Source organism: Labeo rohita, chromosome 9, assembly GCF_022985175.1.
Source record: "Labeo rohita strain BAU-BD-2019 chromosome 9, IGBB_LRoh.1.0, whole genome shotgun sequence".
Classification (NCBI taxonomy): Eukaryota; Metazoa; Chordata; class Actinopteri; order Cypriniformes; family Cyprinidae; genus Labeo; species Labeo rohita.
In genome coordinates, this window is record NC_066877.1 from 25,508,319 (window position 1) to 25,521,510 (window position 13,192).

At 38.2% G+C, this 13,192-nt stretch overlaps 1 protein-coding gene across 4 annotated transcripts in view; it reads right to left on the minus strand.

Moving 5' to 3' along the window:
- sema5ba (sema domain, seven thrombospondin repeats (type 1 and type 1-like), transmembrane domain (TM) and short cytoplasmic domain, (semaphorin) 5Ba) overlaps nt 1-13,192 on the minus strand; it is a 229,475-nt gene that overhangs the window by 164,925 nt on the left and 51,358 nt on the right. The window lies entirely within an intron of this gene.

Genomic DNA, 13,192 nt, shown 5'->3' on the forward strand with positions numbered 1-13,192 from the left:
GCTGAATTACGTCACCAATCAATTATCATTTGCTAGAAACAACATGGGCAATTTGTGTCATATGACCCCGTCGTCTAAAACCACAGATTACAATTGGTAAAATACAATCCACATTATATGAGACTACACTGCATGCTTTTTTAATCAACTTCCTCTAAGATGTAATTACATTTAAACCACAGATGGTAATAGAAAGCCCAGATTTCCATAGTGTAGCTTTACAAATGGGTTCACCTGCAATGAGGACAAACTACAATACTTTTTGTGCACTACCAAACATAAAACCTCTGCAATTCAAATGACATTTAAAAATTGTTGGGCAAAACAGTTTTGTAACTGTGTTGGATTTGACAGCCAATGTAAAATCTAGAAAAGTCGAGATGCACTAGTATAGAAGACCCTCCGCAAGCTTCTATCATTTGCAGTTTATGAATCTAAAGGCCTAAATCTATCCTTAATATCAGGCTGGAGAAAGCTGAGGGACTGATTATGTAAGCAGATCGATGGAATTTTATTGGTGATCTGAGTAACATTCAACTCACACTGATCAATAGGGGCCAATATATTCGAGCCAGACAGACGAGGTGCATCTGTTCTCAAAAAGTAAATAAATACAGATGGTGAAACGAAATGGAAACCTTTTCATATGTGTTTGTTGCATTTTCTTTAAATCACAAAGAAAAACCCAATACCAAGATGGCTCTGATGGTCCTACAATGCATTATTTACACTCACCATATTGATTTTTATTTTAAATTGGTTGCATTGGCTGTACTCTAGGGACATATTGCCTGGATTCACTGATCGAACTGGTTATTCACCGCTCTTCCAGAGGGTCTTCTATCCACCTCCATGTGTGCCTTTGTAGTTCAGAGTGCGTTGGCATGCAGGTCCGTATCCCCTCTCAAACCCTCTAAAACTTTAAAAACTCCCCTCTTGGGAAGCTTTCAATAGGGCCCTTGTCCAATGCCTAGCACTCTACTGTTAGAATGGGAGGTCTGTAAGAAGACATATTTACTTTAAAACATCAAACATCTTGCCTCCTTGATTTACACAAGTCTGCTAGTATGGCACTTTCTTCCTAGGATGCGTTCCTGTGCTTGCCACCTTTGCTTAAGGCAAGAAGCAAGTCAGGGTGTCAGGGCTAGTAGCACTTTAGTTTGCAAATTGGTGAGTTAAAGAGAATTAACTGCAAACGAAGGGAAAAAAAATCCTAAAATATCCTGCTTCTCTTACATGACTGCAGTGGCACGGCTGATATTCACTAGCTTTTCATCCATCCGTGTACCCTGATATGTTCAGACTATACTATACATAATCCATACTGCACACCCCAATGTCTACTATATATAGTGCATCAAACCACATGCAGCACGCAAAATGCCTAAAGCAAAATGTGGTTGGACATGCATGCTGGCAGGACAAGCTGCCCTAAGAAAACTGAAGGAATTTTCATATGGGTCACATGAGAATAAGCCACATGTCTGAGGACTGCGGTAAGCTGGTCTTGACTAATGGTAAAACAAGGACAAAGTCATCCATCTATGTTTATAGATTTTTAACTGAAATCCCCATTACAGGTTATCTCGAGGGAATTAAGAAAAGCCATTTAGCAGAAAACCATCCCAGCCCAAGGATAATATTCAGATCCTGACATTACTCATTACCGCGCAAGGACACAGACTTTGGAAGTTGGAAGTGGGGACAGAGTCACCTCTTAGACATGTGCCCACAATTGTAATTTCAGAAGAAAAATTATTTCCACCAGACCTGGTTAAGCGGTAATCATTCCTCGCCAAGCAAGGAGAGAGATGATTATGAGAACTATGATGGAAGCTAAACACAAGCTATGCATGTGAAATGGAATGCATGAAAAACAACTAAAAATATAAATTTAATTGAGTGAAGAATGAGATGAATTTGGAATTAGATTTCTTCAATGATTCACTTGTTCACAAAACCTGTCTGAACATTTCAATTCACAAAAGAAGTCATTTGGACAAATCCAGTGTGAATCATTATTTTGGATTAGACATTTTCAATGAATCAATTGATTCAGTTCACAAAACAAGCATACATATCACTATTATGGTCTCAAATTCATTTTTTGGACAGTATACACACAGCCCTATTTAGACGGGATAAGTTTTCTAAACTATGTTTTGAGTTACAATTCTTATCACCCAACGTCTGCGATTTTTATGTGTCAATTTGGACGGGACTAACATCTCCGTGTTTAATTACATAGGTGGGTTTGTTTTCAAGACGTGATATAGTTGCGTGCATCACATATGGAGCATATCTATGTGTAATAAAATATGTGTTAATATAATTTAATTTTATTATAAAAACATTATTTAAATAAACTTCACATGAGTTATAGAAGTGACTGCTTATAATAAAATTAGACAAGTATCTTACCTGACTCCGATGTTAAAATGGCCAGTCTTAGCAGTTTCCGCAATTTGGCTCTCCTTATTTTTCTTATTTTATTTTTTCATCCGATGCACAGTGAAAGGCGTAACAAGCTTAAGATTTAGGGATGCATGATATTGGATTTTTGTGATATCCAATATGCCATTATTTTTCAACTCATTTTGGCCGATAGCCGATACAGATACCGATAATGTCTTTTGTTTGGAAACAGCACCAAGTCTCTCCTGTGCTCAGTAAGAGCAGAGCCAGTGGTGGTTGATGATATAAACGGGAATCACCCAATCTCTCCCGCGAGTTGTCCCAGTGAAGTGCAGGGGAAAAGTTTTACTCTATCGCTTTGTTTTAAGCAACGGGGGGTAGTGACGTTGGATGTAACCAAAACGCTCTGGTGAGGTCCGGTTGGGGAGTTACAGAATGGCCCGACGATCTCATATTGCATAATCTTATTAACTGTTTATCTCCCATGCTATTCAGCACCAATCCTGCTGTGCAGTCGATTTCACTGGTTAAGGTTAGGGTAAGGTGTGGGGTAGGTTTAGGGGTTAGCATTTGTGTAGCAAATGCTGCGTTCACACCATATCCTAATTACCGTAATTTCGAGATGACAACATGTTACGTTCTACTCAGAGCTGTTCACGCCTTTAGACTCAGAATTATGCTTTTCTATGGCAACACTATGAATGCCTAAACAGATGCTGCATTCGCGCCATCTCGTAATTCCGAGATGAAAACACGTGACATTCTACTCTATCTGAATTATGAGTTTCTATGGCAACACTATCAACGGCAAAGCCCTCACATGCTCCTGAACTCGTAATTACATCTTGTAAACTCTGAACGTTCTGAGAGTTACGACTTGGACCAGTGACAGATGTACCACATGACAGCCGCCAGGCTCATTTTGGCGCTACTTAGCTGCCTCTGAGTCCGACAACATGGAAAGCTATGAGTAAAATGTCACATTTTGTCAGCTCGCAATTACGGTAATTACGACATGGTGTGAAGGCAGCAAGAGCCTATGTTGGTCAGGTGGTACAGCAGTCATGTGGTACAAGTCGTAGCTCTCAGAAGACTCCCAGTTGTACTACGAGGACGTGAACGCTTTTTAACAGCCCTATTTTGAAGCGCCCACCCCGTTTTGGAGTTCCCGCCCCTTATTTGGAGATCTCCAGGCTGCAGTTACACCCATGAGGTGAAGCGCTGGGATAGTACAATATAAGCAATCACAGACATTCACATTCGGACGGGATTAGATTTCTCAGAGGACAACTGAGCTTGCCAAAAAACATTTGGTAATTTGCTCTGGAATTTTCACAGAGATTTTCTGAGGAAAAACACAGACTTGGCATATTCGCACAGGATTAAAATCGCAAAGTACGTCTGTGAAACGCAAATTTCACTAACGTCCCCTTGGAAAACTAGTCCCGTCCGAATCGGGCTTATGAGTGCATTCTAGGTTTTGTAACAGATTATGAAAAGCCATGTTAGTGAAATGACGTGTCAACATTTACACCATTAAGCCTTCTCCCTCTGTTATTTCCAACAAGCTAGCAGCAAAAGCCGAACCATCAGATTCCCCATACATTTAACTCGCCAGCATTAGTCATAAATCTGCATAAACAAACTTGATTATTTATTGATGATGAGTGCAGGATGGGATTAGCATTACTCATGGAGACAGGGCGGTCCCTGGACGTTCTGTGTTGATCTGGACTGGACATTAATCACTGTCAAACAAGGTTCTGTCTGTCGATGTGTTTGAGACAGACCTTTGTGCCCCAACCGAGAACTACTTCTTATCACTATAGAAACAGCAACCAACCACATTACATACAGGCTAGACTAGACTAGAAAAGAAGTTCTTGGTGCTAAGCGTACAAGTACAGACTATAGAAGACCACGCCAGTGTTACAGACCAAATATAATCTTTTAGGTATGAACTTACCAGCTCTTTAAACCTGTGGTACGCTTAAACACTTCACGACTCAAGATAAGGCCAAATATGACTCACTTTTCCCACGGCTATGGAACCTAGCTTGATCTTCTTTTTCTCCCTCAGGGGGGCAATTTATAGACCTTTACGCAGTGTAAGACATATTGGATCAACGTCTGGAAGAAAGGCAAGGCCCCAAGAGAAAGATCACTTCAAGTCAGAGAGATAAGAGGCTCGATCCACGGCATGAATCTTGAATGCACCTGATAAGTGACTCTGGTGGCTTTTTCCATTCTGAGGCCTTTTGTTCATCCGTCTTGCTGTATTCAAAAGTGACTGAAAGCAAAGGGCAATTAATATCTCATTTTACAGCCAGAGTTTACATGGTCTGTCATTCTGGATCTGAAAGGCATTCCATTCAAATCTACGTTTTGGAAATACGCCGGGCCATTGTGCCCTTTTCGAATTACCTATCAAAATTCAATATCAGAGTTCATACACTTCTGAAAATGACTGTCAGCCAGAGGATGAAAGAAAGAATTGTCAAACTAAATAATAACCCGTTCTTTTATTCAGCTGAGCTGAATGAAATTGATTTCTCTGTTTCTTTTAGAGGTTGTGATAAAAATCAGGTGTGCAAACACTGGATTAAAGACTTCAGTGAACTCTCAGTGACAGCGAGAGGGCAGAGAGTAGAAATTCTGTATCTGTACAGTGGTTGCTCTGTATTTGCATTCATAATTTAAGGCCATCTTGCTTCTCACAGCTCGGCAAAGCGCTGAAATTACAATTTACCTGATCAATTAACTTTAAAACACCCCAATTTATATAATCAAAACCACTTAGCAATTTTTTTTTTCTGTAACAACATTTGAATATTCAGATGCAAAAGCCTCTAAGTATGTCTGACGTTTTTCTTTAAAATTAGCTCTTCTTTCCGGCTACTATATATAGGTTTCTATGTAAGGTACTGGTACTTCTGGATGGGTCGAGGCTGAGATTTAGTGCATTGGAAGTGAAAGTACTTGATGAACATATACTATTGTAGAGCATTCACTCAGTATCGTTATCTCACTTTTGAGCACGATGACATTTAGAGACTTTTGCATTGGAACTCTTCATTTCTAGACTCTAATGTTTTATAATGGCTGTAAATGGGTGTTAATATGCAGTAGTCAATTAAAGTGCATCCATCCATCATAAAATGTACTCCACATGGCTCTGGGGGCTTAATAAATGCCTCCTGAAGTGAATCAATGCATTTTTGTAAGAAAAATATCTTTATTTAAAACTTCATAAAACAATCTATAGTTCTACTAACTGTCGGATGCGCATTCATGAGAGAGTGGGGTTCCAGCAGATAACGGTGGGCTTGGGTATAGCATAAGCTCCGGTGAAAATATGCTAGTCTCGCGAGTACCAAATTTGTTTACAGGAGTATATAGGCAGCAAAGTTTCCTTTGTTTAGCAAAGAAAAAACAGTTTCATCTTGGCTATATCGAAATCCTCCAACAGCTCCAATCCTTTCTTTACAAATCCTCATTTTTTACTTCTAATTCATGACCGGTGTTTCGTTTTGCTCTCTCCTCTGCGCTTCCATGTTCATCAGCACTTTCGCCTACGTCCTATGCAATCCACCAGAATGCCACTCTTTCGTGAATGCGCATGCGTCAATTAGCCAAAGCACTAGATTATGGTTTATAACTTTTTAAATATGGAATTTTTTTCTTACAAAAATGCACTGATTCACTTCAGGAGGCTTTTATTAACCCCCTGGAGCTGTGAGGAACACTTTATGATGGATGGATGTACTTTATTGGACTTCAATTGGTCCTCTGCATATTAACACCCATTCATTGTCATTATAGAGCTTAAACATTTTTAAATATAACTGATTCTATTCGTCTGAAAGACAAAAGTCATATACACCTAGGATGGCTTGAGGGTGAGTAAATCATGGGGTAATTTTTTTTTTTCTTGATGAACTGCCCTTTTATATATAAATATGAGACATTAGGAGACATTCTACTATCACCTCAGTTTGCTCCAGTTCTGAAATACAATGTAGAATTTTTTCACACTACTTGGAAAAAACAGTATGTTGCTGGAAAAGCTACACTATTTCAAAAACCTCTGAATATGGTGAATTTGTTTTAAATGTATTTAACAACATACATATGGAAGCTTCAGAGTGGAAAAAAGCTAAGTTGAATTTTGACATCTCAAAATCATGACTTAATATCTCACAGTGTGATTTTGTGTCTCATTTAAAAACTTTATCTTAGTTACCAGCTTTATTTTTCACTCTGAGCTTTCATATCTATAGGGTAACAGATCATTTGACTGCAAATTGCTCACTCACCTTTTCCCAACAGCAAGAAATGAGTGGTATTATAACTAGACATTTTACCTTGTGAGAAAGATATAGGACAGAACACAAACATTTTAGTGGAGATAGCAAAGTGTTTCGAACCTGGGGTATTAAATCACTAGAATGGGGACAATGTTCCCACCGTGCTCCACAAAAGCACTAACACCCATCTCCCATAGTTGTGCAGGGTCACCCATCGCACTGAATGGGCCCCCTTTTTCCAGCTTTTGGGGGCTTCACCAACAACACCATCAATGGGAATAGTGTTCCTCCCCCACAATGGGCAAATCAACTGTGGGAGCATTTTGGTCTCTACCCTTTTCCCCGTCTCCTTATTGAAGCCTCCTTCGACCGAACAATGCCGAAGAAAAGATGCATGCCTTCACGTCCGCTTACATACAACTGCATCCCTCCCTTGACAGCGGGGCGGAGAAAACCAGCTTTACAAATATTAAAATGACAATCCACCGTTCACTATGACAAACGACAAACAAATAACTCTCAAACTGGAAGCATTTGCTGACTGTCTGACTGGCTTCGGGAGCTGTCGGGAACTCTTGAGAGAAAACTTCAGCCTGCTAAGGGACACGATTTCTCAATTGCGAAAAAGGTGGGATTAAAGAAGTATAGCGTTCGTTTAATTAGAACCCACAAGAGTGAGCAATGCGTCTCGCTTGATTTGTGTAGAAACATCTCCATGACAACATAGGATGTAATTGTCGGTTCCAAGGCTTAATTGTTTGTTGTATTTCAGCTGCCGTCTGTCTGAATGACATTCGACAAAAAATAAAAACAACAAACGCGTTGACAAGATAAGACTCCAGACAAATTGAGCGCCTTCAATCACATCAAGTATTAATTAGGACTGCAGACAGTGAGTAGCTCAGCCGTATCACAGATCACATTTCACAGACCGAGTAGCGCCCAGCCATCCATCCACTCCAGGTTTCTGACATTCAGAGGGGTTGTGCTACGGACAGTTGCACATTTTAAAAAAGACAATATGCGGCCACGTATTATCAAAAATGAACAGACCAAGACGATAATCCATCAACACAATTTGTTTTTCCAGTTGAGCTCCAGTTGGACTGTTTGGGGAATACATTTAATTCAACACACCCCACCATCCCTACCCCCTCAACAAACAAAAGATAGCAGGGCGTTCCTACAATATTCTTGAGAAGCAGCCAAAGGCCGCCAAACTCCTTCTGTTCCACCCCTTGATAGCAAGAATAATAATGAAGCGATTCATGAAAAGCAACAATTCACACCAATCAGAGGATCAAAATAGAGAACATCACAAAAACCTTTATTCCCTTTCAGAGACGGCCTGGGAACGCCATAATCTAAGTTTCCTTTTTCAAAGCCAACGGCACCACAGGTTCAGGATGTGTTGCATTTCCGCCTGACAAGCCATTGGAGCTAAACTATGATAATTCTTTGAACTGTCAAGTTAATTATGGCTCTAGCTCTCTCTCTTACTTTATATATTTTTTTCATAGTTTTTACTGGCAAAAACCATAAATTTGACCATTTTTGACAGTCATACACTACCAGTCATAAGTTTTTGAACAGTAAGAGTTTTAATGTTTTTTTTTTGTTTTGTTTTTTTTAAAGTCTCTTTTGCTCACAAAGCCTGCATTTATTTGATCCAAAGTATAGTAAAAACATTTACATTTTTAAATATTTTTACCATTTAAAATAACTGTTTTCTATTTGAATATATTTTCAAATGTAATTTATTCCTGTAATTTCAAAGCTGAATTTTTAGCATCATTACTCCAGTCACATGACCCTTTAGAAATTATTATAATATTTTGATTTGCTGCTCAAAAAACATTTATTATTATTATGTTGAAAACAGGCAAGTATAATTTTTTTTAGGTTTCTTTAATGAATAGAAAGTTCAGAAGAAAAGCATTTATCTGAAATAGAAATCTTTTGTACCATTATGAATGTCTTTATCACTTTTGATCAATTTAAAGCATCCTTGCTAAATAACAGTATTAAGAGAGAGAGAGAGAGAGAGAGAGATGGATAGATAGATAGATAGATAGATAGATAGATAGTGTATTCTGTGATGTTAATCCATTTACAGTTTTTTACCATTTAGTACACTGAAAAAAAATCTGAAAAAATAGAGTGAACTGTATTAATCTGAAGGAATTTTCCACATTTTCTACAGGTGTTTTACCTGTATTTTAAAAATTTGCAATTGACTGTGTTTTTTTGTTGTTGTTGTTTTTAGCAAAGTGATGCAAGTCATTTTATGAAATTGTACATAGAAAACATCCCAAATACCTAATACTATATCTTATACCAGTGTCACTTAATGACAATCCCTGTAAACAGCAAACAAGAATGTGACTGTGCTCCACAGTCAAGAGAGACTTTCTGACTGCCAATCATTCTGCACATATGTGGGAAGCAGAGATCTGAAAGCAAAGCATTTAAAGCGAATCATTCAAGTTTAACGCCCTATTCATCTTCATAAGCACTTGCTAGTTTGTCATGTGCGAACGCATCTCTGTAGTCCAGGGTTTTGAAAACAGCTGGCAAAAAAAAAATAATAATCACAATGATTTTGCTCAAAATCAAGAGAACGTCAACTTTTTATATTTATTATATACATTAACACTCTCTACATAATGAAAACTGTTAAAACATTAAGAAGCTTATTTCAAAAGCCAAAGCAGAGCCGTTGCCAGGTTGGGAAGATTAAGTAAAACACTGTCCGCAATCGCAAACATGAAAGCTTGTGGAGGCTTGTTATAAATGCAACAAAAAGCAAATGTCAATTTTCATTATAACCAGCAGGCCAGTATCAGAAATTATTACGCTTATTATACAGCTATCATCACTTAGACTCTTTTTAGAAGAGCCTTTTAGAAACCTTTCTCAAGCAATGTGTCAGGTCAGAAAATGTCAGCCTAGTCTGACAGTTACCTTACACCCCTCTAAAGTGCTTTGAAACAGAGCACTGTGGATACAAAAAGTAAGCTCCAGCTGCTAGACTGACTTTAGCTTAACACTCAAGAACTAAACATGCCATTCCTCTCTCAAAAGCTAAAAAAAGTGATAATAAAGAGTTTTTGACGAAACTGAATTCATGTCGACTCACGAATGGCTCCTTAACTGACTTTACTCAGAAACTCAGGCACGGCGCACACACGCACTTTAGCTGGAACATATTAGCAGACCGGCTCTTATGGAAGATATCATTAGGATAATTCAGAAAGATGAATTCTGGGCGCCTTGAGGAGATCTAATATTCACAATGAAGAAGTGCTATGATAGAGAAAATGCTTCTTCAGACGTTAATGAATGTTTAAAACTGTATTACAAGCATGAGGAATCAGCTTCTCAGAAGGAACTTTATAAATTTACATGACTTTACACCTCTACGGTTCTGTCATCATTCACGCATTATGTTCAGAAGCTGTGCAGCTTTAATATTTCTGCAGAACACAAAAGAGATTTTGAAGAACGGTTTCTGTGACCACTGATTTCCACTGCATGGTAAAACATGGAGACATTATCTTCATGTATACTCTACAGAATAAATGAGGGTGAGCAAAAGATCAGACAACTTACTAACCCCAAAACAAGACAGGAGTAAACTTGACATTGACACTCTATTCCATGCAGTCATATCTACTGCCAGTCAGATCAAGTTCTTTCCCATTAAACTTTTATCCATACAGTCCCCACGCATCAGAAATAATTCACATGGCACATCTTACGTATGCATCGCTAAAACTTTGATAAGGGCTATGAAGTCATCACTTCCCAAGCGCTAAAATTATTTATGCTGATATCAAATGCAAATGATCAGATTTCCCTGCATTTTCTATGGAAGTCATTCACTAACCGACGTCCAGATGACGCAACTTAATCACTTTCAAACTGACAAGGGATCTCATAAGATCATTACACATGAAAACCTGCTTTACATATGAAAAGAGAGGCTTCATGCACTACGAAAACATATGAATCGACTGACACATGTGGAAGTGGTGGGGGGAAGAGCTATATGAATATTAATACTCATGCACAAAAGCCTTTAGTGGACCGGTAAACAAACAGCCTCTTTGGTTAAGAAAGACGTTCAGAAACCGCCTCAGGCACACGTAGACGTACACAATAGCGCCAGACTTCCTTCATCATATGAGTAATGACAATCTACTGTGGAGTGTCAGACCTCTGTGCGTGAGTCATTCTATAAGGACCCCCTTGAGGTTTTCTGTTGATGTTGATGTTAAAAACACAGTCTGAACCTATAGAAATCCTGATCAAGAACCTAAGCAGCAAGCATCATTAATAAACAATTGAAATGCTTGATCCTAGTGAAGCCTCAGCTAAACAAAGCCAACATACACATGCTTTTCCAAGAGACATCCATTTAAACATTGCGGTGAGGGGTGTTTGGGTACAAATAAGTGGACAGACGGTGCTTGACTAGAATGAGTAAGCTTGGGTAAATATATCTCTAAATCCCCCGAGGATAGTCAAGCTAAACATACTAAACCAGACCTAATTTATTCTCACTTTAAATAAAAGACAACGGGTCTCAAGGTTTAACAATAGTAAAACATCATAGGATTTGTTCACTCCACCACTATCAAGGATGAAATTGGGTCTGTGAAAAAAAAGGATTTCAAAGCAAGCCGCACACGTTCCCAATAGACCAAAGCAAAAGGTTTTTTTTTGAGAATACTTATACCTGGATCCATAATGATTTTCCTTTCATTTTCCAAACTAATGTGATGATCAAAACCTTGATGTTGTCCTGGGAGAGCATGTGAACTTGCACATCTTGATATATAAAAGCTCTTTGATTTAAGGTTAAAGGAACATAAAATGCCTCCATCATTTATCCCTACTTAGCCAACAATGTGAAATCTAACGAATGGAACCGATTTGGATCGCTCAGCCGTTTGCTTTTCATTAACTTAAAGCGTTTTCAACCAAGTTGAATTTGTTATTGCGCTTGGATGAACCAAAAGACCTTGATTAGTTGCTTCTGCTATGTTTGATTGGAGTTAAATCTCCGCAGGAGGGTGGATTCCCAGATTTAACGCCTCTGATTTAGATTGTTCCAAGCCAACAGGTGATTTTCGTTCTCTAACATCGGCGTTTGTGTGCTATCATCAGCCATCTCTTATGAGAGTGTGCTTTGGCTGCAAGACTCGACACTGCCCCCTATCGTTTTTTAATAGCGCTGCAATATATGTGCTGTACACCTGCTCTTCGCTTCGTGAAGATAACTTGAACATCATATGTAAATCCAAATGCAATAATTTAATCTCAAACGACAATGAAAATTAAAGCGGAGTTAATGAAGTCAAGTTAACACGGGCTAAGGGAAAATGAAAACCGGGCCACTTAGTGTAGGCTAACAAAGCAACAGCGCACAGATTTGAGCTCATTATAAAAATGCGTGAGGATAAGAATAAAAGAAGTTAAAACTGCCAAGAAATGTGTTTTGCAGATATGACCCATAATAATAAATTCAGCGCTCACCTACACGTCCTAAAATATAAGTAAACTGTCATTCACTAGTATTGGTCTAACCTCTTTTTATTGTAGACTACCTCTGTTTTCCAGCATTGGCGCCTTTGTTTTGTGTAACGCGAGCTTGAGTTACAGAAAGGCGCTATATAAAATAACTTCCTTGTTGTTGATGTTTTTGCTGTGACTATGTAAAAACATAAGCTGTATTAAAAATGTCTTATTTACCTTTCTGAATGACATCACTATTGTCCATCATTCACATATGCTTCATATCATGACAGCTGACTGACAGTATCCTTCCTTCACAAACACAGTTGCTTACGATTGTTTAAATAAATAAGTAAATAAGTAGACAAAAAGCTAAATATCTCTTACGGTATTCAAATAGCAAATTAAATACGAATAGCGTTTTTAAGGCTTCGAAAGTTGCGCGAAAACACAACTGTACGTGTAGCTGAGAGATGTTGATATTTCCTTCACCTCTTCTGAGAATCTTATTCTCACATCCTTTTCGAAAGTGTATTATTCTCGATTAAAAGTAAAAATATGTTCCTCAAATGCCAAACGATGATAAATGAGAGTGAAATACAGCATGTCTTACTGGGAGCTTGAGCGTTTCGATTCCAAAGCAAAATTCCTTGGATCCTGAACAGAACGTGAGCAGCGAGTAAATTCCGTGTCAGGATAAAGGTATACTGTACTGAATACTACTTATGTATGATATTTCTCTTTCTTTTAATAAAACTGATAAAAGAAAACTGTTTAAAAGACATGACATTCCCAATAAGGGGTTTGTTATCACCACAAAGAGAGAAAATGTGCCCATAAGGGTTGATTAGATAACCAGGAATCTTTAATAATTCTAAAAAGGAACTAAAATTGCTAGTCGAACCCACTAGCAAATGTTTATTAAAAACATACTTTGACATTGTACATTT